The sequence below is a fragment of the Coregonus lavaretus genome, assembly GCF_964263955.1.
Source record: "Coregonus lavaretus genome assembly, chromosome: 1".
NCBI classification, from domain to species: domain Eukaryota; kingdom Metazoa; phylum Chordata; class Actinopteri; order Salmoniformes; family Salmonidae; genus Coregonus; species Coregonus lavaretus.
The window spans coordinates 57,603,511-57,629,792 of NC_139988.1; the positions used below are offsets into that span (position 1 = coordinate 57,603,511).

The 26,282-nt window shown below is 45.0% G+C and overlaps 1 pseudogene across 1 annotated transcript in view; it reads left to right on the plus strand.

Moving 5' to 3' along the window:
* The first annotated feature begins 1,721 nt into the window (after window positions 1-1,721).
* The window catches only part of LOC311133567 (heparan-alpha-glucosaminide N-acetyltransferase-like), a 45,686-nt pseudogene continuing 21,125 nt past the window's right edge, over window positions 1,722-26,282 (plus strand). The window contains exons 1-5 of the transcript in view: window positions 1,722-1,827; window positions 4,376-4,454; window positions 8,825-8,901; window positions 22,079-22,165; window positions 22,449-22,524. The product of the transcript in view is annotated as a heparan-alpha-glucosaminide N-acetyltransferase-like (transcript). The remainder of the gene's footprint in view (window positions 1,828-4,375; window positions 4,455-8,824; window positions 8,902-22,078; window positions 22,166-22,448; window positions 22,525-26,282) is intronic.

Sequence of the window (26,282 nt, forward strand, 5' to 3'; positions counted from 1 at the left end):
AGGGGGCTGAGCCAATAACATGGTGTCATTAGAATATGTCAAAATAGTGACATTTAACCTTTGCAGTTATACAGTATGTCACCTAAGATGACATGTCACATAGTGTGGTTAGGGTTAGGGACAGGTTAATGATTAGGGTTAGGGTTAGGGCATACAACTACAATGTTTAAAGTCACCATTCTGACATATTTCGAATGAGGTACAGTATGTGTGTAGTGAACCCTGTCAATTAAGTACTTCTTAATTGTTACAAAATATGATGAACAACTTAGCACATTGTGTGTGCCAATGTTATTGATAAAATCGGAAAGGGTGATGTTTATTGAGAGGACAGTCTATACTTTTCATTCTGACATGCGTCCATGTTTGGCCACTGAAATAAGCAGCATGACATTTCCTCTCAAGTACATGACATTGGTTATGACTAGGTTGGGTTTCCATGTACTTGATGTGGCTAGCAATAATGTAAGTAACTGAATACTCAATAGTGATTGAGTGTAGCCATCCATTTGCTTTAAGGCTAAAGAGGCGGTGTATTGAATTTAAAGCCTAATTGCTGATGCATGTAAAGAGATCAAAATCCAAGAAATGGGATGGTATTATCGTCCAAAAGCATCTATTAGTCATGACGTTGTGTCTGTGTTTTGTATAGAAGCTAGGTGGTGTTTTGTGTTCATTCACCTGTATCTGTCTGGTGTTCATAGAACTGTTTATCATCAAAAAACTTTATTAGAATGCTGAGAGGCTTGACCTATTCAATTTGCTGATAAAGTGGTAAAAATGAGTCGTATGATATTTGGGACAACAATCAAGTCTATTCAAATGAGGTGCTTTACACTGACAATCTTTTGAATTTGAACTAAGTGTATATTTAGTTTTGTATTGTAAAGTATCTTAATAAATCACAATCTGTGTCCCTCTATCAGGTCAATTTCATAAGGCAACGGAAGGTTTAAGAATTGGTAATTTAGTCTGACTAAGATGGTTCTCTCATAGAAGTAGGCCAGAGAGTCGGACACCAAAAGCTTTTAATTAAAAAGATTGGCTAGTTACTATATTGCAGCAATTTACACACCGCTCATCTGGAAAATGACTTAACCTTTGTCTCTGTTTCTATGATGACTAATGGACGTATTTGTTACAATCTGAATGAGGATGCACAGGACGTGTGTGTGTGTGTGTATGTGTGTGTGTGTGTGAAAGAGTGTGTCACGACTTCCGCCGAAGCTGCCTCCTCTCCTTGTTCGGTCAGTCTTCGGCGTTCGTCGTCACCGGCCTTCTAGCCACTGCCGCTCCTCTTTTCATAATTCCATTTGTTTTGTCTTGTTTTCACACACACCTGGTTCATATCCCCTCATCAGTGTCTGTATAAGTATTCCCTCTGCTCCCCATGTCTTTGTGAATTATTGTTTCCATGTGGAGGTGTCGCTAGCTCGGTGGAGCATATTGTACTTTATCGCCGGGATATTTACCCGTGTTTTGTTTTTCCCAGTGCGCCGTTAAGTCGCACTGTAGTTGTTTTACGCATTGCTGCGAACCGCTGTATTGGCCGAATAAACCATAATTCTGTGATTTACACCTCCTGCGCCTGACTCCGTCCAAATCACCCGCTACAGAACAACACACCCAACAGCATGGAGTCAGCAGGAGCAGGGAATATGCCTGGAGTCTTTGAGTGGGTCCGGGTGCATTTCAACATATTAGCCAGCTTGGGCGAAGCGATGGATCGGGTTCTCCAGGCCGTCCAGCGCCTGGATAAGAGAGGACCCGACCCTGCGGAACCAGCTGAGCGACCGGATCCAGCCACCCACAGACCAGCACCCAGAGGTATTCACCTGTCTCGACCGAGGGAATACGACAGGACAGCGGCCCGCTGCCAGGGTTTCCTCCTGCAGCTGGTCCTCTATTTCAACACCATCAGCCCTGCTCCATCGGCTCTGGAGAAGGTGTCCGCCCTCGTCTCCTGTCTCTCTGGGAAAGCCCTGGAGTGGGCCAATGTGGTCTGGAGTGAAGGAGGAGACGCGTTGGACAACTACGGAGAGTTCGCTCGCCTCTTCCGGGCAGTCTTCGATCATCCCCCCGAAGGAAGAGAGGCGGGCGAGCGTCTGGTCCATCTGAGGCAGGGTCCGGGTGGAACGAGTGGGCCCTCATCGACCACTTCCAATGCAGCCTGCGTGAGGACGTCCGAAGGGAGCTAGCCTGCCGAGATACCACGTTGACCTTCAACCAACTGGTGGACATGGCCATCCGGTTGGACAACCTGCTGGCTTCGAGAGGACGTCCTGGAAGGGGCCTGCCCGTTTCACCCCCCTTCAACCCGGATCACGTTCCGATGGAGCTGGATGGTGCAGCGTTCCGGGAGAACGGAGGACGACAGATCCAGTGTCACTCTTGTGGCAAGAGAGGACATTCTGCTGCACAATGTCGTCAGAGTTCTTCTGGTTCTGGAGGCGGCAGGCAGGGCACTCTCGCGTCACCCCAGGTAGCGCAAACCCACACTCGTTCAGAGCCCTCTGCTGTGCATTACACCATCCACGTCAACTTCCCTTATTACACGGTAGTTCCCCAATGTAAGGCGCTGGTAGATTCAGGCGCAACTGGGAACTTTATGGACAGGTCTTTAGCTCTTAGTCTATGTATTCCATTGGTTCCCCTGTCCATTCCATTACCCATCAAAGCCCTTGACAATCGACCATTAGGGTCAGGTTTTGTTACGGAGGTTATAGCACCAGTCACTATGATTACGCAGGAGACCCATAATGAGCAAATCACGTTTCACATTATTGAGTCCCCTGATTTCCATGTTGTGTTGGGCCTTCCCTGGCTAGCACTACATGACCCCACCTTTTCATGGCCACAGAGGGCTCTCACTGGGTGGTCGCGAGATTGTCATGGTAGGTGTCTAGCTGTTTCCGTTGGTGCGACCACGGTGGAAAGTCCAGACACTACCTCCACCGTGCGCATTCCGCCTGAATAACTAGATTTGGCGCACGCGTTTTCCAAAATGCAGGCGACCAAATTACCACCCCATCGAGGGGGGGATTGCGCAATAAACCTCCTGTTAGATGCTGTTTCTCCCAGGAGTCATGTATATCCCCTGTCGCAGGCTGAAACGGAGACATACGTCTCCGAGTCCCTGCGTCCGGTATTCATACGTCGCTCCACTTCACACGCCTCCTCAAGTTTATTTTTCGTGAAGAAGAAAGACGGGGGTCTTGCATTGATTACCGTGCACTTAATCAAACTACCATTCGCTATAGTTACCCTCTACCCCTCATTTTCTCTGTTATCGAATCAATGCATGGGGTGCGCTTCTTCACGAAATTAGATCTCAGGAGTGCGTACAACCTGGTGCGTGTCTGGGAAGGATAGCATTTAGCACAACCACGGTGCATTATGAATACCTGGTGATGCCGTATGGTTTGATGAATGCTCCATCAGTCTTCCAGTCCTTTGTGAACGAGGTGTTTCGGGACATGCTTGGTCACGGTGTGGTGGTCTACATCGATGACATCCTGGTGTATTCTGCTACTCGCGCCGAGCATGTGTCCCTGGTTCGCAGAGTGCTTGGCCGACTGTTGGAGCATGACCTGTATGCTAAGGCTGAAAAATGTCTGTTCTTCCAACAATCCGTATCCTTCCTCGGATACCACATCACCACCTCAGGTGTGGAGATGGAGAGAGACCGCATTTCAGCCGTGCGTAATTTGCCGACTCCAACCACGGTAAAGGAGGTGCAGCGCTTCATTGGCTTTGCCAATTACTATCGGAGGTTTATCCGGGGCTTCGGCAAGGTCACAGCCCCCATCACCTCTCTGTTGAAGAGTGGGCCGTCCCAGCTCCACTGCTCTGCTGAGGCTGACAGGGCTTTCAGTAACCTGAGGGCTCTGTTCACCTCAGCCCCGGTACTGGCCTATCCCGATCCATCATTACCGTTCGTAGTGGAGGTGGACGCGTCCGAGGTAGGGGTAGGCGCTGTCCTATCCCAACGCTCGTGTATGCCAGCCAAGCTCCGCCCCTGTGCCTTCTTCTCTAAGAAGCTCAGCCCGACAGAGCAGAACTATGACGTGTGGTGATCGGGAGCTGTTGGCTGTTGTCAGAGCCTTGACAGTGTGGAGGCACTGGCTCGAGGGGGTGAAACACCCTTTCCTCGTCTGGACTGAACACCGTAACCTGGAGTACATCCGGGTAGCGAGGAGGCTGAACCCCCGCCAGGCCAGGTGGGCCTTGTTCTTCACCCAGTTTGATTTCACGCTGTCCTATATACCAGGCACGAAGAACGTGAACGCAGACGCACTGTCACGGCTGTACTACACAGAGGAGAGGCCCATTGACAACACCCCCATACTCCCGGCCTCCTGCATTGTGCTGCTAGTTGTATGGGCGGTGTACGCAGACACAGAGTGGGCGTTACGCACAGAGCCATCTCCACCTCAGTGCCCCGCTGGGCTTCGGTACGTGCCGTCTAGTGTCCGTGATCGTCTTATCTATTGAGGCGTCGGGTGGGGGGCCTTCAGTACCTCGTGGAGTGGGAGGGGTACGTTCTGGAGGAGTGGTGCTGGGTCCTGGTGAAGGATGTCCTTGATCCCTCCCTGTTGCTGGATTTCCACCGTCGCCATCCGTATCGCCCTGCTCCGCGTCCTCCTGGCCGTCCCCGAGACCGGTGTCGGCGCACTGCTGGAGCTGCGTGTCAAGGGGGGGTACTGTCACGACTTCCACTGAAGCTTCCTTCTCTCCTTGTTCAGGCAGGCTTCGGCGTTCGTCGTCACCGGCCTTCCAGCCACTGCCGCTCCTCTTTTCATAATTCCATTTGTTTTGTCTTGTTTTCACACACACCTGGTTCATATCCCCTCATCGGTGTCTGTATAAGTATTCACTCTGCTCCCCATGTCTTTGTGTGTTATTGTTTCCATGTGGAGGTGTCGCTAGCTCAGTGGAGCATATTGTACTTTATCGCCGGGATATTCACCCGTGTGTTTTGTTTTTCCCAGTGCGCCATTAAGTTGCACTGTAGTTGTTTTACGCATTGCTGCGAACCGCTGTATTGGCCGAATAAACCATTATTCTGTGATTTACACCTCCTGTGACTGAATCCGTCCAAATCCCCCGCTACAGAGTGTGTGTGTTTGTGTGCATGTGTTTGCAAAAGTGCATGCATGTATTCATGTATGTGTGTGTGTCTGTGTATATGCATGTGTGAATGCATGTGTATGCATGTGTGTGTATGCAACAGAGTTTGCTCGGCTTTAATATCCCTTTTGAGGTGATAGTGCCAGATTAAAATCTTGAATCAGCAGGATACGGCTAAACAGAGCTGTACTGGCTTCTGGTGTACTTCTTAATTGAATCTGGACAGAAAAACAAGGGGAGGCTCAAGCTTAGGTAGACACAGTGCAACTTACAGTGCTATGAAAAAGTATTTGCCCCCTTTCTAATTTTCTCTACTTTTGCATATTTGTGATGCTGAATGTTATCAGATCTTCAACCAAAACCTAATATTAGATAAAGGGAACATAAGTGAACAAATAACACAACAATTACATATTTATTTCATTTATTTAATGAACAAAGTTATGCAACACCCAATTCCCCTGTGTGAAAAAGTAATTGCCCCCTTACACTCAATAACTGGTTGTGCCACCTTTAGCTGCAATGACGCCAACCAAATGCTTCCTGTAGTTGTAGATCAGTCTCTCACGTCGCTGTGGAGAAATTTTGGACCACTCTTCCATGCAGAACTGCTTTAACTTAGTGACGTGTGGATTTTCAAGCATGAACTGCTAGTTTCAAGTCCTGCCACAACATCTCAATTGGGATTAGGTCTGGACTTTGACTAGGCCATTCCAAAACTTCCAATTTGTTGCTTTTTAGCAATTTTCATGTAGACTTGATTGTGTGTTTTGGATCATTGTCTTGCTGCATGACCAAGCTGCGCTTCAGCTTCAGCTCACAGACGGATGGTCTGACATTCTCCTGTAGAATTCTCTGATACAGAGCAGAATTCATCACCCCAAACCATCACACCACCACCACCATGCTTGACCTTTGGTATGATGTTCTTACTGTGGAATGCAGAGTTTGGATTTCGCCAGGCATTACTGGAACCATGTCATCATAAAAGTTATACAGTGAGGGAAAAAAGTATTTGATCCCCTGCTGATTTTGTACGTTTGCCCACTGACAAAGAAATGATCAGTCTATAATTTTAATGGTAGGTTTATTTGAAAAGTAAGAGACAGAATAACAACAACAAAAATCCAGAAAAACGCATGTCAAAAATATATTAAATTGATTTGCATTTTAATGAGGGAAATAAGTATTTGACCCCCTCTCAATCAGAAAGATTTCTGGCTCCCAGGTGTCTTTTATACAGGTAACTAGCTGAGATTAGGAACACACTCTTAAAGGGAGTGCTCCTAATCTCACTTGTTACCTGTATAAAAGACACCTGTCCACAGAAGCAATCAATCAATCAGATTCCAAACTCTCCACCATGGCCAAGACCAAAGAGCTCTCCAAGGATGTCAGGGACAAGATTGTAGACCTATACAAGGCTGGAATGGGCTACAAGACCATCGCCAAGCAGCTTGGTGAGAAGGTCACAACAGTTGGTGCGATTATTCGCAAATTGAAGAAACACAAAATAACTGTCAATCTCCCTCGGCCTGGGGCTCCATGCAAGATCTCACCTCATGGAGTTGCAATGATCATGAGAACGGTGAGGACTCAGCCCAGAACTACACGGGAGGATCTTGTCAATGATCTCAAGGCAGCTGGGACCATAGTCACCAAGAAAACAATCGGTAACACACTACGCCGTGAAGGACTGAAATCCTGCAGCGCCCGCAAGGTCCCCCTGCTCAAGAAAGCACATATACAGGGCCATCTGAAGTTTGCCAATGAACATCTGAATGATTCAGAGGAGAACTGGGTGAAAGTGTTGTGGTCAGATGAGACCAAAATGGAGCTCTTTGGCATCAACTCAACTCGCCGTGTTTGGAGGAGGAGGAATGCTGCCTATGACCCCAAGAACACCATCCCCACCGTCAAACATGGAGGTGGAAACATTATGCTTTGGGGGTGTTTTTCTGCTAAGGGGACAGGACAACTTCACCGCATCAAAGGGACGATGGACGGGGCCATGTTCCGTCAAATCTTGGGTGAGAACCTCCTTCCCTCAGCCAGGGCATTGAAAATGGGTCGTGGATGGGTATTCCAGCATGACAATGACCCAACAACACACGGCCAAGGCAACAAAGGAGTGGCTCAAGAAGAAGCACAATAAGGTCCTGGAGTGGCCTAGCCAGTCTCCAGACCTTAATCCCATAGAAAATCTGTGGAGGGAGCTGAAGGTTCGAGTTGCCAAACGTCAGCCTCGAAACCTTAATGACTTGGAGAAGATCTGCAAAGAGGAGTGGGACAAAATCCCTCCTGAGATGTGTGCAAACCTGGTGGCCAACTACAAGAAACATCTGACCTCTGTGATTGCAAACAAGGGTTTTACCACCAAGTACTAAGTCATGTTTTGCAGAGGGGTCAAATACTTATTTCCCTCATTAAAATGCAAATCAATTTATAAAAATGTTGACATGCGTTTTTCTGGATTTTGTTGTTGTTATTCTGTCTCTCACTGTTCAAATAAACCTACCATTAAAACTATAGACTGATCATGTCTTTGTCAGTGGGCAAACGTACAAAATCAGCAGCGGATCAAATACTTTTTTCCCTCACTGTACTTTTGAATCATCTGTCCATAGAACGTTCTTCTAAGAGTCTTGATGATCATCCAGGTGCTTTTTGGCAAACTTGAGTCAACTTTTTGGACGAGATGGGTCCCATTATGCCTGGCGAAAAAAAAGACTGATCAACAACTACAGGAAGCATTTGGTTGGAGTCATTGCAACTAAAGGTGGCACAACCAGTTATTGAGTGTAAGAGGGCAATTACTTTTTCACACAGGGCAATTGGGTGTTGCATAACTTTGTTTATGAAATAAATGAAATAAATATGTAATTGTTGTGTTATTTGTTCACTTATGTTCCGTTTATCTAATATTAGGTTTTGGTTGAAGATCTGATAACATTCAGTATCACAAATATGCAAATGTAGAGAAAATTAGAAAGGGGGCAAATACTTTTTCATAACACTGTATCTGACCACCTCTACTGGGAGCTTGCTTTAATCTCTTTATGGTCCTTAAAGACAGCCTAATGTTTTATTTCTTCCATTAAAATGACTCTTGAATCAAAAGCAGAAATGGCATTTTATAGCTGAGGAAAGGAGTCAAGCTGCCATAGAGAAAGCCACCGCACTATACCTTCCACTGGGCATTTTGTATTCCACATAGCAAATCTGTGCAATGTAATGCAAATACACATTTTCTGACACGTGAAGCAAACACCCATCTCCCGTAGCAGCTGATTCAGTGTAGTATTCCATCATGCATGCTGTGTTTCAGTGGCTCTATCGCGAGCACTAAGTTATAAGTGTATCATAAATTAGAGCCAAAGTCTTAAGTCAGCAGTCCTGCACGAGGAGATCTGGAGGACAAGTGTTCATTTCCTGAGTGATTCATAATGCTTGGATTGCATTACCTTGTATTGCGTTTCCTTTTGTGACAGAATATATGCCCCACCCTTGGCCTTTTGATCTTTGATTTAGAAGTTATGTCTTTATTAAAGGATGGAAACTGAGTGGTGTTCTAAAACCGTTATACAGTATACAGTAAATACATTTTCTTTATAATTTCATGTTAGGTGTCAAAGTCAAATAATAACAATGTTCGCCTACCAACTGAAATCTATATTTTCCCAATATTTTATAGACTTTCCCTGACAATCATGTTTTTTGTAAACTATGGAGGTGTAGGGTACTGGAGATTTGAACATGGACCATGGAATGGTTAGTATACAATTCTAACATACAGTGGGGAAAAAAAGTATTTAGTCAGCCACCAATTGTGCAAGTTCTCCCACTTAAAAAGATGAGAGAGGCCTGTAATTTTCATCATAGGTACACGTCAACTATGACAAACAAATTGAGAAAAATAAATCCAGAAAATCACATTGTAGGATTTTTAATGAATTTATATGCAAATTATGGTGGAAAATAAGTATTTGGTCACCTACAAACAAGCAATGGCACCTGTTTGAACTTGTTATCAGTATAAAACACACCTGTCCACAACCTCAAACAGTCACACTCCAAACTCCACTATGGCCAAGACCAAAGAGCTGTCAAAGGACACCAGAAACAAAATTGTAGACCTGCACCAGGCTTGGAAGACTGAATCTGCAATAGGTAAGCAGCTTGGTTTGAAGAAATCAACTGTGGGAGCAATTATTAGGAAATGGAAGACATACAAGACCACTGATAATCTCCCTCGATCTGGGGCTCCACGCAAGATCTCACCCCGTGGGGTCAAAATGATCACAAGAACGGTGAGCAAAAATCCCAGAACCACACGGGGGGACCTAGTGAATGACCTGCAGAGAGCTGGGACCAAAGTAACAAAGCCTACCATCAGTAACACACTACGCCGCCAGGGACTCAAATCCTGCAGTGCCAGACGTGTCCCCCTGCTTAAGCCAGTACATGTCCAGGCCCGTCTGAAGTTTGCTAGAGTGCATTTGGATGATCCAGAAGAGGATTGGGAGAATGTCATATGGTCAGATGAAACCAAAATATAACTTTTTGGTAAAAACTCAACTCGTCGTGTTTGGAGGACAAAGAATGCTGAGTTGCATCCAAAGAACACCATACCTACTATGAAGCATGGGGGTGGAAACATCATGCTTTGGGGCTGTTTTTCTGCAAAGGGACCAGGACGACTGATCCGTGTAAAGGAAAGAATGAATGGGGCCATGTATCGTGAGATTTTGAGTGAAAACCTCCTTCCATCAGCAAGGGCATTGAAGAAGAAACGTGGCTGGGTCTTTCAGCATGACAATGATCCCAAACACACCGCCCGGTCAACGAAGGAGTGGCTTCGTAAGAAGCATTTCAAGGTCCTGGAGTGGCCTAGCCAGTCTCCAGATCTCAACCCCATAGAAAATCTTTGGAGGGAGTTGAAAGTCTGTGTTGCCCAGCGACAGCCCCAAATCATCACTGCTCTAGAGGAGATCTGCATGGAGGAATGGGCCAAAATACCAGCAACAGTGTGTGAAAACCTTGTGAAGACTTACAGAAAACGTTTGACCTGTGTCATTGCCAACAAAGGGTATATAACAAAGTATTGAGAAACTTTTGTTATTGACCAAATACTTATTTTCCACCATAATTTGCAAATAAATTCATAAAAAATCCTACAATGTGATTTTCTGGATTTCTTTTCCTCATTTTGTCTGTCATAGTTCAATCAATTTTCAATCAATCAATTTTATTTTATATAGCCCTTCTTACATCAGCTAATATCTCGAAGTGCTGTACAGAAACCCAGCCTAAAACCCCAAACAGCTAGTAATGCAGGTGTAGAAGCACGGTGGCTAGGAAAAACTCCCTAGAAAGGCAAAACCTAGGAAGAAACCTAGAGAGGAACCAGGCTATGAGGGGTGGCCAGTCCTCTTCTGGCTGTGCCGGGTGGAGATTATAACAGAACCATGCCAAGATGTTCAAAAATGTTCATAAGTGACAAGCATGGTCAAATAATAATCAGGAATAAATCTCAGTTGGCTTTTCATAGCCGATCATTAGAGTTTAAAACAGCAGGTCTGGGACAGGTAGGGGTTCCATAACCGCAGGCAGAACAGTTTAAACTGGAATAGCAGCAAGGCCAGGCGGACTGGGGATAGCAAGGAGTCACCACGGCCGGTAGTCCCGACGTATGGTCCTAGGGCTCAGGTCTCTCAGTTGGCTTTTCATAGCCGATCATTTAGAGTTGAAAACAGCAGGTCTGGGACAGGTAGGGGTTTCGTAGCCGCAGGCAGAACAGTTGAAACTGGAATAGCAGCAAGGCCAGGCGGACTGGGGGCAGCAGGGTGTCATCATGCCCGGTAGTCCTGACGTATGGTCCTAGGGCTCAGGTTCTCAGAGAGAAAGAGAGAACGAGAGAATTAGAGAGAGCATACTTAAATTCACACAGGACACTGGATAAGACAGGAGAAGTACTCCAGGTATAACCAACTAACCCCAGCCCCCCGACACATAAACTACTGCAGCATAAATACTGGAGGCTGAGACAGGAGCGGTCCGGAGACACTGTGGCCCCATCCGAAGAAACCCCCGGACAGGGCCAAACAGGAAGGATATAACCCCACCCACTCCGCCAAAGCACAGCCCCCGCACCACTAGAGGGATATCCCCAACCACCAACTTACAATCCTGAGACAAGGCCGAGTATAGCCCACAGAGGTCTCCACCACAGCACAAACCAAGGGGGGGGGGGGGCGCCAACCCAGACAGGAAGATCACGTCAGTAACTCAACCCACTCAAGTGACGCACCCCTCCCAGGGACGGCATGAAAGAGCACCAGCAGGCCAGTGACTCAGCCCCTGCAACAGGGTTAGAGGCAGAGAACCCCAGTGGAGAGGGGAACCGGCCTGGCAGAGACAGCAAGGGCTGTTCGTTGCTCCAGCCTTTCCGTTCACCTTCACAAGTTGACGTGTACCTATGATGAAAATTACAGGCCTCTCATCTTTTTAAGTGGGAGAACTTGCACAATTGGTGGCTGACTAAATACTTTTTTTCCCCACTGTACATCACCACACCAAACTCTCTCCATTATCAATGCTACCGTAAATTCAGGCTCAAACCAACAAGAAGGGCTGTGATGTAATTTCTTATCTGGGCCATATCAAGGACCCTCCCAATGGATCAATAACACTAACAACCTAGGGGGAGATGAGGAGGGAGGCTTGCACGTTACATTTGAATGGGGACTATTACCAAATACATCTCCAACAGTATTTAATAAAGGTGAACTCAATTTAAGTTTTATAATAGCCCCTTCATCACATCCGTTGAATCGTATTGATTCGAGAGGATAGTTGATGGATTTTGACATTACGACAAGGCTCCTACTGTCATGGAGGTTTGGACGTTTATAAATCACTCAGTCTGAAAATCCAACTATAATAAGAAAAGCAATATTTTAGGGGCATTGAATAAATTATTATTAATCACACGCCCAGGCGGTTTTGGAGTGTAGCCTAGTTTGTACATAGCAAGCCCTGATTATCTGGATATAAGACCAATAACTATACTGTATACCTGTAGGAATATAGTATTGTAGATATACCGTATGTTTTGTTTCTCACCAGTATACAGTGAGGGAAAAAAGTATTTGATCCCCTGCTGATTTTGTACGTTTGCCCACTGACAAAGACATGATCAGTCTATAATTTTAATGGTAGGTTTATTTGAACAGTGAGAGACAGAATAACAACAAAAAAATCCAGAAAAACGCATGTCAAAAATGTTATAAAATATAAAGAAATAAGTATTTGACCCCTCTGCAAAACATGACTTAGTACTTGGTGGCAAAACCCTTGTTGGCAATCACAGAGGTCAGACATTTCTTGTAGTTGGCCATCAGGTTTGCACACATTTCAGGAGGGATTTTGTTCCACTCCTCTTTGCAGATCTTCTCCAAGTGATTAAGGTTTCGAGGCTGACGTTTGGCAATTCGAACCTTCAGCTCCCTCCACAGATTTTCTATGGGATTAAGGTCTGGAGACTGGCTAGGCCACTCCAGGACCTTAATGTGCTTCTTCTTGAGCCACTCCTTTGTTGCCTTGGCCGTGTGTTTTGGGTCTTTGTCATGCTGGAATACCCATCCACGACCCATTTTCAATGCCCTGGCTGAGGGAAGGAGGTTCTCACCCAAGATTTGAAGGAACATGGCCCCGTCCATCGTCCCTTTGATGCGGTGAAGTTGTCCTGTCCCCTTAGCAGAAAAACACCCCCAAAGTGTAATGTTTCCACCTCCATGTTTGATGGTGGGGATGGTGTTCTTGGGGTCATAGGCAGCAGTCCTCCTCCTCTAAACATGGCGAGTTGAGTTGATGCCAAAGAGCTCGATTTTGGTCTCATCTGACCACAACACTTTCACCCAGTTCTCCTCTGAATCATTCAGATGTTCATTGGCAAACTTCAGACGGCCCTGTATATGTGCTTTCTTGAGCAGGGGGACCTTGCGGGCGCTGTAGGATTTCAGTCCTTCACGGCGTAGTGTGTTACCGATTGTTTTCTTGATGACTATGGTCCCAGCTGCCTTGAGATCATTGACAAGATCCTCCCGTGTAGTTCTGGGCTGATTCCTCACCGTTCTCATGATCATTGCAACTCCACGAGGTGAGATCTTGCATGGAGCCCCAGGCCGAGGGAGATTGACAGTCATTTTGTGTTTCTTCCATTTGCGAATAATCGCACCAACTGTTGTCACCTTTTCACCAAGCTGCTTGGCGATGGTCTTGTAGCCCATTCCAGCCTTGTGTAGGTCTACAATCTTGTCCCTGACATCCTTGGAGAGCTCTTTGGTCTTGGCCATGGTGGAGAGTTTGGAATCTGATTGATTGCTTCTGTGGACAGGTGTCTTTCATACAGGTAACAAGCTGAGATTAGGAGCACTCCCTTTAAGAGTGTGCTCCTAATCTCAGCTCGTTACCTGTATAAAAGACACCTGGGAGCCAGAAATCTTTCTGATTGAGAGGGGGTCAAATACTTATTTCCCTCATTAAAATACAAATCAATTTATAACATTTTTGACATGCGTTTTTCTGGATTTTTGTTGTTGTTATTCTGTCTCTCACTGTTCAAATAAACCTACCATTAAAATTATAGACTGATCATTTCTTTGTCAGTGGGCAAACGTACAAAATCAGCAGGGGATCAAATACTTTTTTCCCTCACTGTATGCACTGAATAGTTTAGTCCTATGTTTATTTGACACAAAAGGCTATTGTGCAGTCTAATTGATCTCATTAGATGTGGAGCTTCATAGTCAGGAACTTTATATGGGCGGTGTATCACTGTAACAGTATAGCCTATCGAGCAGACCAATAAGTATGTCAGTGCAATTTGGATAAACATTACAAAGAATACAGGGAATTATAGATTGATATTTGATATCAGGAAATGCTATTAGACCCTTTATCCAGCATGATTCTCCTTTATCCTTCAGTATTGTGACTAATTAAAGGGATATTACACTCCAAAATCAAAGTTTGTCAGGTGTTGTTTTTTTACCTGAAGATTGGTCTGTTAAGAAGTCCACAGCCTAGGTCATTTGTTTTGAAGATTCAGCTATATGTCACAATCCAAAATGAATGTACAAGATAAGCACTATGTAACTTCCATTCATTTGGGGTTGAAGCATAGCTGGACATACACAAGTAAAGCTGTGGGACGTAGATTTATCTTGATATTACACTACTTTTGAGGTCAGAAAACATCTGTCAACCATTGATTTTGGAGTGCAATGTCACTTTCATTTCATTGTCTATGAGTACTGTAATGTTACCCTGTGTGTTTCATTCAGGTTTGTGTTCATCATTGGGGCGTCTGTGGTATTGGCCTTCCCCTCTATGTGGAAAAAGGAAGTTAGACGTTGGCGCTCATACACAACCATCCTTATCAGCTTTTGTTTCATGAACTCCTCTCCAAGGGATGGATTATGTAGGTACACACTTTTTTACATTACATAAAGAAAGAAAGAAATGTTCACACTATATATGCAGTATAAATACAGTGCATTCGGAAAGTATTCAGACCCCTTCACTTTTTCTACATTTTGTTACGTTACAGCCTTATTCTAAAATGGATTTAAAAAAAGAAATCCTCATCAATCTACACACAATACCCCATAATACAAAGCGAAAACCGGTGTTTAGACATTTTTGCACATTTGTTAAAAATAAAAAACAGAAATACCTTATTTACATAACTATAAAAACCATTTGCTATGAGACTCGAAATTGAGCTCAGGTGCATCCTGTTTCCGTTGTTATTTTTTTATTTTACCTTTATTTAACTAGGCAAGTCAGTTAAGAACAAATTCTTATTTACAATGACGGCCTACAATCCTGTTTCCATTGATCATCCTTGAGATGTTTCTTGATTGGAGTTCATCTGTGGTAAATTCAATTGATTGGACATGATTTGGAAAGGCACACACCTGTCTATATAAGGTCCCACAGTTGACAGTGCATGTCAGAGCATTATTATTAGGCTATTTGTAGCCTAATAACAAGTGATAAGTATGACTATTAGGCATAGGCAACATTTGAAGCGTTTGGAGTGCTCTTCGTGGTGCTGAAAGGACAGTGCCAAGATCGTGCAATGATGTTAAAGAAGTTGAACCAACTTGTGGTTCTGAAGGATAGCTGAAGGATAGTTCTGCGCATTCGGTCAGTTCAGGAACAAACCTTGTATCGCTATTTGTAGTCTATAGCCTAATGTAATTACAAATACATTTAGCTTAATACCGTTGCACTGTTTGCGAGGAGAGCTTTATTGCGACTAGGCATTTCATTGTATTGATTTGAATAGCTTGAACACATGGTTATTATACAGTGCCTTGCAAAAGTATTCATCCCCCTTGGCGTTTTTCCTATTTTGTTGCATTTCAAGCTGTCTTTTAAATAGATTTTTATATGGATTTCATGTAATGGACATTTACACAAAATAGTCCAAATTGGTGAAGTGAAATGAAAAAAATAACTTGTTTCAAAACGTTCTAAATAAAATAAATAATGGAAAAGTGGTGCATGCATATGTATTCACCCCCTTTGCTATGAAACTCCTAAATAAGATATGGTGCAACTAATTACCTTCAGAAGTCAAATAATTAGTTAAATAAAGTCCACCTGTGTGCAATCTAAGTGTCACATGATCTGTCACATGATCTCAGTATATATACACCTGTTCTGAAAGGCCCCAGACTCTGCAACACCACTAAGCAAGGGGCACCACCAAGCAAGCGACACCATGAAGAACAAAGAGCTCTCCAAACAGGTCAGGGACAAAGTTGTGGAGAAGTACAGATCAGGGTTGGGTTATAAAAAAATATCAGAAACTTTGAACATCCCACGGAGCACCATTAAATCCATTATTTAAAAATGGAAAGAATATGGCATCACAACCAAACCTGCCAAGAGAGGGCCGCCCACCAAAACTCACAGACCAGGCAAGGAGGGCATTAATCAGAGAGGCAACAAAGAGACCAAAGATAACCAAAGATAACCCTGAAGGAGCTGCAAAGCTCCACAGCGGAGATTGGTGTATCTGTCCATAGGACCACTTTAAGCCGTACACTCCACAGAGCTGGGCTTTATGGAAGAGTGTCCAGAAAAAAGCCATTGCTTAAAGAAAAAAATAAGCAAACACGTTTGGTGTTCGCCAAAAGGCATGTGGGAGACTCCCCAAACATATGGAAGAAGGTACTCTCGTCAGATGAGACTAAAATTGAGCTTTTTGGCCATCAAGGAAAATGCTATGTCTGGCGCAAACCCAACATCTCTCATCACCCGAGAACACCATCCACACAGTGAAGCATGGTGGTGGCAGCATCATGCTGTGGGGATGTTTTTCATCGGCAGGGACTGGGAAATTGGTCAGAATTGAAGGAATGATGGATGGCGCTAAATACAGGGAAATTCTTGAGGGAAACCTGTTTCAATCTTCCAGAGAATTGAGACTGGGACGGAGGTTCACCTTCCAGCAGGACAATGAACCTAAGCATACTGCTAAAGCAACACTCGAGTGGTTTAAGGGGAAACATTAAATGTCTTGGAATGGCCTAGTTAAAGCCCAGACCTTAATCCAATTGAGAATCTGTGGTATGACATAAAGATTGCTGTACACCAGCGGAACCCATCCAACTTGAAGGAGCTGGAGCAGTTTTGCCTTGAAGAATGGGCAAAAATCCCAGTGGCTAGATGTGAGAAGCTTATAGAGACATACCCCAAGAGACTTGCAGCTGTAATTGCTGCAAAAGGTGGCTCTACAAATAATTGATTTTGGGGGGGTGAATAGTTACGCACACTCAAGTTTTCAGTTTTTTTGTCTTATTTCTTGTTTGTTTCACAATAAATAATATTTTGCATCTACAAAGTGGTAGGCATGTTGTGTATATCAAATTATACAAACCCCCAAAAAATCTATTTTAATTCCAGGTTGTAAGGCAACAAAATAGGAAAAATGCCAAGGGGGGTGAATACTTTCGCAAGCCACTGTTTACCCTGTTACAGAACAAAAGAAAACAGAGGTGAACTTTCATTTCATATAATTAATTTGCTTAGATTAAACATTCTATCAAATCAATTGACTAAGTATTGAACATAAGTCATTACTATGTAGAATTGCAGGAAATTCATTTAGAACAACCATAAAATCAATATTTTGGTGTGCTGTATTCATGCATTTCAATAAACTATAACCTAAATGCATTATTACCTCCAACTTGGCCCAATTAACATTTCCAATCGCCCACCCTGACATACCAATCTAAAACGGGCCCTGCGTCTCAACAAATAGCCAATGTATGCTAAATATCCCAAGCAGGGCTACAGCAACTTCCACTTCCAGAGAGGGTCAGGCTCCTTGGGCTTTGCTTGGCCACTCCGGTTTGGTTGTCCTCAGCAGAGTGGTGTCGCCGTAACCAAGTGGTCACATATCGTTCTGGGTTCCGTGGAGTTTTATGAACATCAAGGCAGACACACTGAATGATGATTTTTTTTCAACATTCTGATTGGCCAAAGTGGTCAAGCTTCCGACGAGCCTCCGCAGTGCACACATGTAGCCTATATAGTTCATCATTCTCCCCACCGCCAGAGAAGACATGGAAGAAACCACCATCTACCTACCTCTAGGCTGCTATACATATTTATTTGGTTTGTCATTGTATCGTTTTTCCATGGAAATGTTGTGGTAATTAAATATGATTTATTTAGAATGTATCAGAATTAATTTTCCAGGAATAGTTTTACCAGCTCTGTGTACTCTCAAATTGAAAAAAAGTGAGGGAGAGCCGCTCCTCCGCACTCTGGCAGCACTACACCCCTGCACTTAATCAAGAGTTGTGCAACACTTTGCAGAAGATAGGGAACAGTAACCCATATGGTGTGCTGATAAACTCCTCATTGGTAATTCCAAAAGGTAAAATGTACAGTATTATACTCAAACAAAGTATACGAGGAAATATAGTTTTGTGAAAATAAAAATGTATAAATCTGTCCAGGATAATAATTAATGAGTACAAAATTACTTTTTCAAGACATGATTTTGAAGCTACAAATGCTTTATATTTTCTTTGCAAATCATCAAATGACAACAAAACATTAACAGGTTTTTGACATTTTTATATTGATAAAATAAGACAGTTCAAAGATCTGAAAGGTATTTATCATATTAATATTCTTCAAAATCAAGGGAAATATTGCAATATATTTCAAATTCCTAGAAAAAAAAATACAGGCAATGACTGCAAATGTTAACAGTAGCACTCATACAAAACTTGTACAAAACTTCAGTCGTCTAATTATGCTAATGTATCTGACCTGAGTCTTTAAATTCAGAAATGTCTAAAATGTCATTGGCTATTTAGTGTAGCATATAGCATGTGGGGCAAGCGTCGAATAAAATATAAAGCTCATAAAGCTGGTAGGCAAACAAACCTGCAGTATTAACTCCAAAACAGGCCTTAATTTGCATAAAAAACAAGTACACAAACAGTGCAAACCATGACGTGTTAATTAACAACTACATGTAGCATCAAGAAAACTGATCAATTAATCAAAATGGATGTTTGACTTGGACTATAAGCATACAGTGACCATTGGCAGCCGAAATGCTACACAAAATAAATGTTCTTGTTGAGTGAATTCCTTTTCTGTTTCCTTCTTCAGTGTAATAACATGTTATACTCACGTTGTCATTGACGCATACTTTCTGGAATTGTTTTGGAGTGTTTCACCTTAGCATTTTACATGCTGTTTACTGTCTGAGTTTGTGAAGGCCCTGAATACAGGGGAGGCGCCCGCAAACTTGCCTGTTTTTATACTTGACCATAGAGTTTGCTAGAAGGCACACCTGACACGAATGCCCTCTCTCCACCTCCATGCCCCAGACTGGGGGAATTCTGAACAGTACGGCAGCACAATGTTTGAAGTTCACATTTTGCCTGTAATCAAAACATTTGTCTTCTGATATGGGGGCCCAAATTCTTCACACAATGTTTTGTTGAGTGGGTAAAATTCCAAATAAATTTGCCATCTTACTGCCCCAAAAGTAATGGGTTAAATTCCTGCTTCCGCCTGTCCCACTTTCACTCCTTCTCTGTGTCCTCCTGCTTCTAATCTGTCTAAACAAAGCATAGAAAAAAATAAAGGTGGAATTCTTATTGAGATTTTAGTTGATTTAGCATTTAATATTTTTTACTTAAGTCCGTGTTTTATTGAGTCCCATGTTGTCTACTTATCTAAAGTCTGAATCTGATGCTGCCTATTACATGCACTGAAACACCAACAATGGTTTTCACATGACTCTCTTAAAAATGCCAATATTCAGATTGAAGGACCACGGTGTTTCAGAGTACTTCCATTCTGTTTAAAAATAAATTCAGTGTATTATAACACTTACATTGGGTTTAGATTCAAACACCCTCCAAACACCAGATCTCAGCTTAGGTGCACTACTTTTCACGGTTTCACTACACAATGATGGTGTTTTGAGTCTTTCTATTTTAACAGTGTACAAGAAGGTAGCAATGCGTTTCTCTGTGACATAGAATTGGTGAGCCTACATGTCTCCATTTGGAATCATGGTAGTGCTATTTTAATGCTAAAGCATTGTAAACCATGCATTTCAATAATGCCTGCATGCAACAGAAATATACGGGAGTAATGTAACATGCAATAATTAATTAAAGTTATACTGTATATCTAAACCTTACTATTCAAGTAGGTCAGGAGCTGAATCTGTGGCAAGTCATTACAAACTTTCACCACTAGCATCTTCCTGTTTCCATTTGACCTTAAAGTGATGAGTGTGGAAGACTATTATTTAGCTCCCATTAGATAACTTAATAACCATTCCAATTATTCCTGCTTTTTGCCTGGCAACCAAAAACAAGAGCTAGGATGGATTGAACTCTACAGTTTGTAATGAAGTCTGGCAGCGTGGGGTGGCGGGCAGCAGCTGACTGCCAGAGACGTGACAGGGTTAAATGAGTGAAGCTGTCAGGACGGCGTGGAGTTATTGCTGTCCACCGAGGACCAGAACAGGCGCCCTTCACACATTAGCCAACCCCTGCGCTAATGTACTTTCCTGGGTGGATGTCTCTGTAACCGGTTTAACAAAAATATTGTTATTCCTTGCAGTGGCGAAACACAGCATCAGGGGACATTTAACAAAGACGGATTTGAGCAAAAACAACCAGTGTTGCAGTAATAGACAATTACAACAGATAGTGTTACATGGTACCAGCTGTAGCCAGTGGATGCTGTATAGTGTAAAACCTCTCATAATAGGATGATGAGTTTTACCATCAACCACTGCAGACAGTGTTGTTTTGCCCCTGTCTCTCTCCCTCTCTTTCCATGATGCCCTTGCTAGTCTAACCCTGGATTTGATCTAATAAGGAAATGGAGGTGCTTCGCTCTGTTCAATATGTTGAACTGCTCTTGTGGTCACATGTGTCACATGAAGATGTTATGACCTTTGACGTGTTTTACCCATTAGAAATGGCCAGTCCCTTGTTGAAATGCCAAGGTCAGCTTTACTGCCCATATACAGGTTGGTTTTAGTTTTGGAGCGTAAGTCAGCTAATAGCTGTTATGAGGTGATTGCATGTACAGCAATAGCTTATTGCAGGGTTTGGATTAATTTCTGTATTCAACTTTGATTCAAGTCCCACTCCATAAAATGTCCTTCTGTTTGATTCTTTATCAGGATGCTTTATTGCAGGACACCCATTTATTTCCACTTTGCAATATATCGCCACTTCCAACTGTAAAAACTTTCTTGACCTCCTATATAATATTGAGCTTTAACAGTCAAAATTATAGGTTACTACCCAGAAGACTCATTACAGTTATTTATCTTGATCAAAGCCATATGCCACCAGAAAATGAACAAAAAAGTGTGTAATTCTTATATTGATGCATGACTCATTCAGGTAAAATACAAGCAGTAGCCATAATTATTCATTTCAAAGTAACTTTCGTAGATGCTTGCATATTGAACTTGATAATGATGAATGTCGTGAGAGATAGCAGAGACAAGGGACCAATCTCGGAGAGGTGTAATTTACGGACTTAACAAACGTGTCATTAGTCACCCAAAGCGTTTCCTCCTTTCCTGTGAAAAAATAAATTTCCGCTTCTTATTTGATTTGTCCAGATCAATGATTGGGATTATATTGTTTTTTACAGCACTTTGTGCCGCCAAGAGGTTTTCAATTAACTAATGTGGAGATTACCATCAATCTCTGAACTGAAGGCCATTCCCATCTTCCCCAATTTGCCTGGGCCTGGAGATAACTGGGAATCTTTGATGAGCTTTCCACCTCCCTGATAGACACATCGACATCCAAAGACTGACACCCATTTCCTCCCATATCCTCCCATAATGCATCCTGTCATCCTCCCTCAGGGAAAAGTATTATTGTGGTCTCCCAGCTGTCGGTGGGTGATGCTATTAATTTCCTTGGCAAAGATTAGCTTAAGTCATCAGAAATAGTTTTGCACCATTTAAAGAACTTCAGTATTTCATTTTCTCATTACATCTATGCTCAGTGTATAGTTTATAACCTCAGTATAAAATTATAACTCTAGACAGCCATACAGTTGGAGCTCTTGTACTGTACATGTATTTGTTGCAGGTCTATGTGATGGGTCATTTTTGTGTCCAGAATATCACCTTATTCCCTATATAGTGCACTACCTTTGACCAGAGTAGTTCCTTGTGAGAATATGACCAAAAGTAGTGCCCTATTAGCGAAATAGGGTGCCATTTCAGACACAGAATGCAGCCATTCTCTCTGTGTTGGCTATGCTGACTGTATTACAGTGTTCTGGTCGATGTTCTGATCTATTACCACAGGTACAGTATGTGTGAAGGGTCATTCTCTTTGTGTTACAGTATCTTGGTCTTGGCTGAGTATCCCTGGAGTCCTACATCGTCTGGGATTCACCTACTTCATACTGTCTCTGATGTAGACTTTCTGGGGCCAGAGAGAGATCCTGCTGAGCGGGGAGAGACACTGACTTAGTCAGGTTCATTTTAATCTGTAATTACACACTGGAAAGCAACCTTATAAGACCATAGTGTAGCTGGTTGCCAAGCACAGGTTTATGCAATATATAACTCCAGGCAAACTAGGGTGCTACTCCCTAACATAGCATCCTGCTGACTAAGCCAAGTTTAACGTGACAATTACATGGATTATGCTTGATCTCACTATAGGATTGCTGGTGGAACCCTGTCCAGGACATGGTCTTTTATTGGCCAGAGTGGATCTTCATTATTCTCTTGGAGACATTATGGCTGTGTCTCACCTTTCTATTGCCCGTGCCTAACTGCCCCACGTAAGTCAAATCTGCCTGAACACACTCAACGGGCATTTTAGTTTATCATGTGATTATCACCATAAAGATCAACTACTGGTCGGGTGAGGTGAGGTTGTGTTTCTCTAGCGGGAGGTAAGCTTCTTATATGGTGTCGAGTAAAGCTTAAACCATGTATTTAGATTGTAGGTAGGTATTATAGTTAGGTATTGTAGGTCGTTTATCTAGGTAGTTATTGTAGGTTATTGTAGGTAATTATTGTAGGTAAGTATTGTATTTGGCTGTCACACCCTGACTCAGAGGACGCTTGTATGTTGAGTGAGGGTGTGTATTTTCCTTGCTGTGTTTGTCCATGTTGTACATTCTAGTATGTATAGATCTATGTTGGCCTGTGTGGTTCCCAATCAGAGGCAGCTGTCGCTCGTTGTCTCTGATTGGGGACCATACTTAGGCAGCCTATTGGCACTAGTGGGTTGTGGGATCTTGTTCCGTGTTAGGTATGTTGTTTGTGTACCTTGGACTTCACGTTTCGTTTCTTGTTTTGTCGTTGTGTTTAATATTCAAATAAACATGTATGCATATCACGCTGCGCCTTGGTCTGACCCGTCGATGAACGAACGTGACAGAAGATCCCACCAAACGAGGACCAAGCAGCGTGCCCAGGAAGAGCGAATTGCCATGTCACAGGTGGGCAAATGGTGGTCATGGGAGGAGATATTTGCGGGGAAAGGGCCTTGGGCAAAGGTAGATGCCCAGGCAGGAGAGGAGCAACGGCAGCACAGAGGAAGCCATGAAAAAAAAAAAAAAAAAAAAGGAAGCCGGTCGAGGAAAAAGCCAGAGAGACAGCCCCAAGAGAATTTGGGGGGGGGGGGGGGGGGGGGGGGCTAAGAGGGTGGTTGGCGGAGCCTAGGGTTAGAGCAGAGCCAACTCCCCGTACTCACGCGAGAAGGCGTATGACTGGGCAAGCTTCATGTTATGCGGAGCTACGTACTGTGTCGCCAGTGCGCCGGCACAGTCCTGTACGTCCTGTGCTTGCACCACGCACGTGCCGTGCGAAGATGGGCATCCAGCCAGGACGGGGTGTGCCGGCTCAACGCTCCTGGTCTCCAGTACACCTCCTCGGTCCCGCGTATCCTGCGCCAGTTCTACGAGCTGTATCGCCAGTGCGCGTGCACAGCCCAGTGCGTCCTGTGCCAGAGCCCCGCACGTGTAGTGCGAAAGTGGGCAGCCAGCCAGGACGGGTTGTGCCAGCTCTCCGCTCCAGACCTCCAGTCCGCCTTCGCAGTCCGGTCCGGCCCGTTGCTGCTCCTCGCACCAGGCCAGTGGTGCGCGTCGCCAGCCCGGTCCGGCCTGTTCCTGTCCCTCAACCAAGACAGTGGTGCGCGTCGCCAGCCCGGTCCGGCCTGTTCCTGACCCTCGCACCAAGCCAGTGGTGCGCGTCGCCAGCCCGGCCCGGCCTGTTCCTGCCCCTCGCACCAAGCCAGTGGTGCGCGTCGCCAGCCCGGCCCGGCCTGTTCCTGCTCCCCGCACCAGGCCAGTGGTGCGCGTCGCCAGCCCGGCCCGGCCTGTTCCTGTCCCTCGCACCAAGCCAGTGGTGCGCGTCGCCAGCCCGGCCCGGCCTGTTCCTGCCCCTCGCACCAAGCCAGTGGTGCGCGTCGCCAGCCCGGCCCGGCCTGTTCCTGCTCCCCGCACCAGGCCAGTGGTGCGCGTCGCCAGTCCGGTACGGCCCGTTCCTGCTCCCCGCACCAAGCCAGTGGTGCGTGTCGCCAGCCCGGTCCGGCCCGTTCCTGCTCCCTGCACCAAGCCAGTGGTGCGTGTGTCCAGTCCGGCACGGCCCGTGCCTGTTCCACCGGTGCCTGGTCCGGCACCGGTCAGCTGCTCCACTCCGGAGCCAGAGCAGTCCGCTCCACCGGTGCCCAGTTCAGCTCCGGTCAGCTGCTCCACTCCGGAGCCAGAGCAATCCGCTTCATCGGGGTCCAGTCCAGCTCCGGTCAGCGGCTCCACTCCGGAGCCAGAGCAGTCCGCTCCACCGGTGCCTGATCCAGCTCCGGTCAGCTGCTCCACTCCGGAGCCAGAGCAATCCGCTTCACCGGGGTCCAGTCCAGCTCCGGTCAGCGGCTCCACTCCGGAGCCAGAGCAGTCCGCTCCACCGGTGCCTGATCCAGCTCCGGTCAGCTGCTCCACTCCGGAGCCAGAGCAGTCCGCTCCACCGGGATCCAGTCCAGATCCGGTCAGCGGCTCCACTCCGGAGCCAGAGCAGTCCGCTCCACCGGTGCCCAGTCCAGCTCCGGTCAGCGGCTCCAGTCCGGAGCCTGTGTAGTCCGCTCCACCGGTGCCTGGTCCAGCTCCGGTCAGCGGCTCCAGTCCAGACCCAGACGTCAGCCCCTCTCCAGGTTCGGGGTCTCCCACACCAGGGTCCAGACAGGGCTTGGTACTTCGTGGGAGGAAGGAGAGGGGAAGCAGCGCGCCGAGGTCCAGACCAGTCCAGGGGCGCAACAGGGAGGCGGAGAGTAAGTGGTCGTCACGCCCTGAGCCGGATCCGCCTCTGAGGTGGAATGCCCACCCGGCTCCTACCCTGTTATGTTTATGTTGTGCGGTCGGAGTCCGCACCTTTGGGGGGGGGTACTGTCACGTCCTGACTCAGAGGACGCTTGTATGTTGAGTCAGGGTGTGTATTTTCCTTGCTGTGTTTGTCCATGTTGTACATTCTAGTATGTATAGATCTATGTTGGCCTGTGTGGTTCCCAATCAGAGGCAGCTGTCGCTCGTTGTCTCTGATTGGGGACCATACTTAGGCAGCCTATTGGCACTAGTGGGTTGTGGGATCTTGTTCCGTGTTAGGTATGTTGTTTGTGTACCTTGGACTCACGTTTCATGTTTTGTCGTTGTGTTTAATAGTCAAATAAACATGTATGCATATCACGCTGCGCCTTGGTCTGACCCGTCGATGAACGAACGTGACATTGGCTGAGCCCGGTGAAGTACGAGGCTAGCTAACCCACTATCTGGACCAATAAAGCTAGCTAGCTAGCGGGTAGCTGCTGGTAACTATTAGCAACTGTGGATAGTTGTTTCCAATGTTATTTCACGCTTAAGAGTACCTGTAATTATGCCAGCTAGCTACCTACCATTCAGCTGTTTTTCTAACCTCATTATCTGAAGCGTTAACGTTAGGTAGTTAGTAGCTACTGTACTCGAAATGTAGCTAACTTGTTGCTACCTGGATAGCTAACTAAACAATAGCTGGAACGACCTAGCTGTAATATTTGGAGACGTTTTCTCTCCGTTGGGACAGATGCGAACTGGCTGAATCGATTAAGTGGCTAGCTTTGCACTTAACTGGCTAACAGTAGCTACTAAGGGTAAGTTATAACATACATTTATTTTTGTTTTTACATACTGGTAACCAGAGAATTCGGGACATGGGTGACTAGTTAACGTTAGCTTATCTCTCTCTGTGTTCCGTGCCGTGGAAGGAGGGGTTGGTTCATTGGCAGAGAGCAATGGCTAGCTAGTATGCTAAACTATTCTAGCTAACTAACTGGCTGATTAAGTTGATGACATACTCACTCAAACTGTCAAAACTAACCCAAAACTTTACACAACATTAGATACGGACACAAATTATCTGTTTGGCGTGTTAACACACTGGTGGTTTGTTGTAACCGAGTGTTGGTGCTAAACCGTGTTATTGGAGGCTGGCATGCTAGTTGGCTATGGCGTCATAGGATTCGGTGTCCTGGACGGTTTTCACAGAAGAATACTGTACCAAGTTAGCT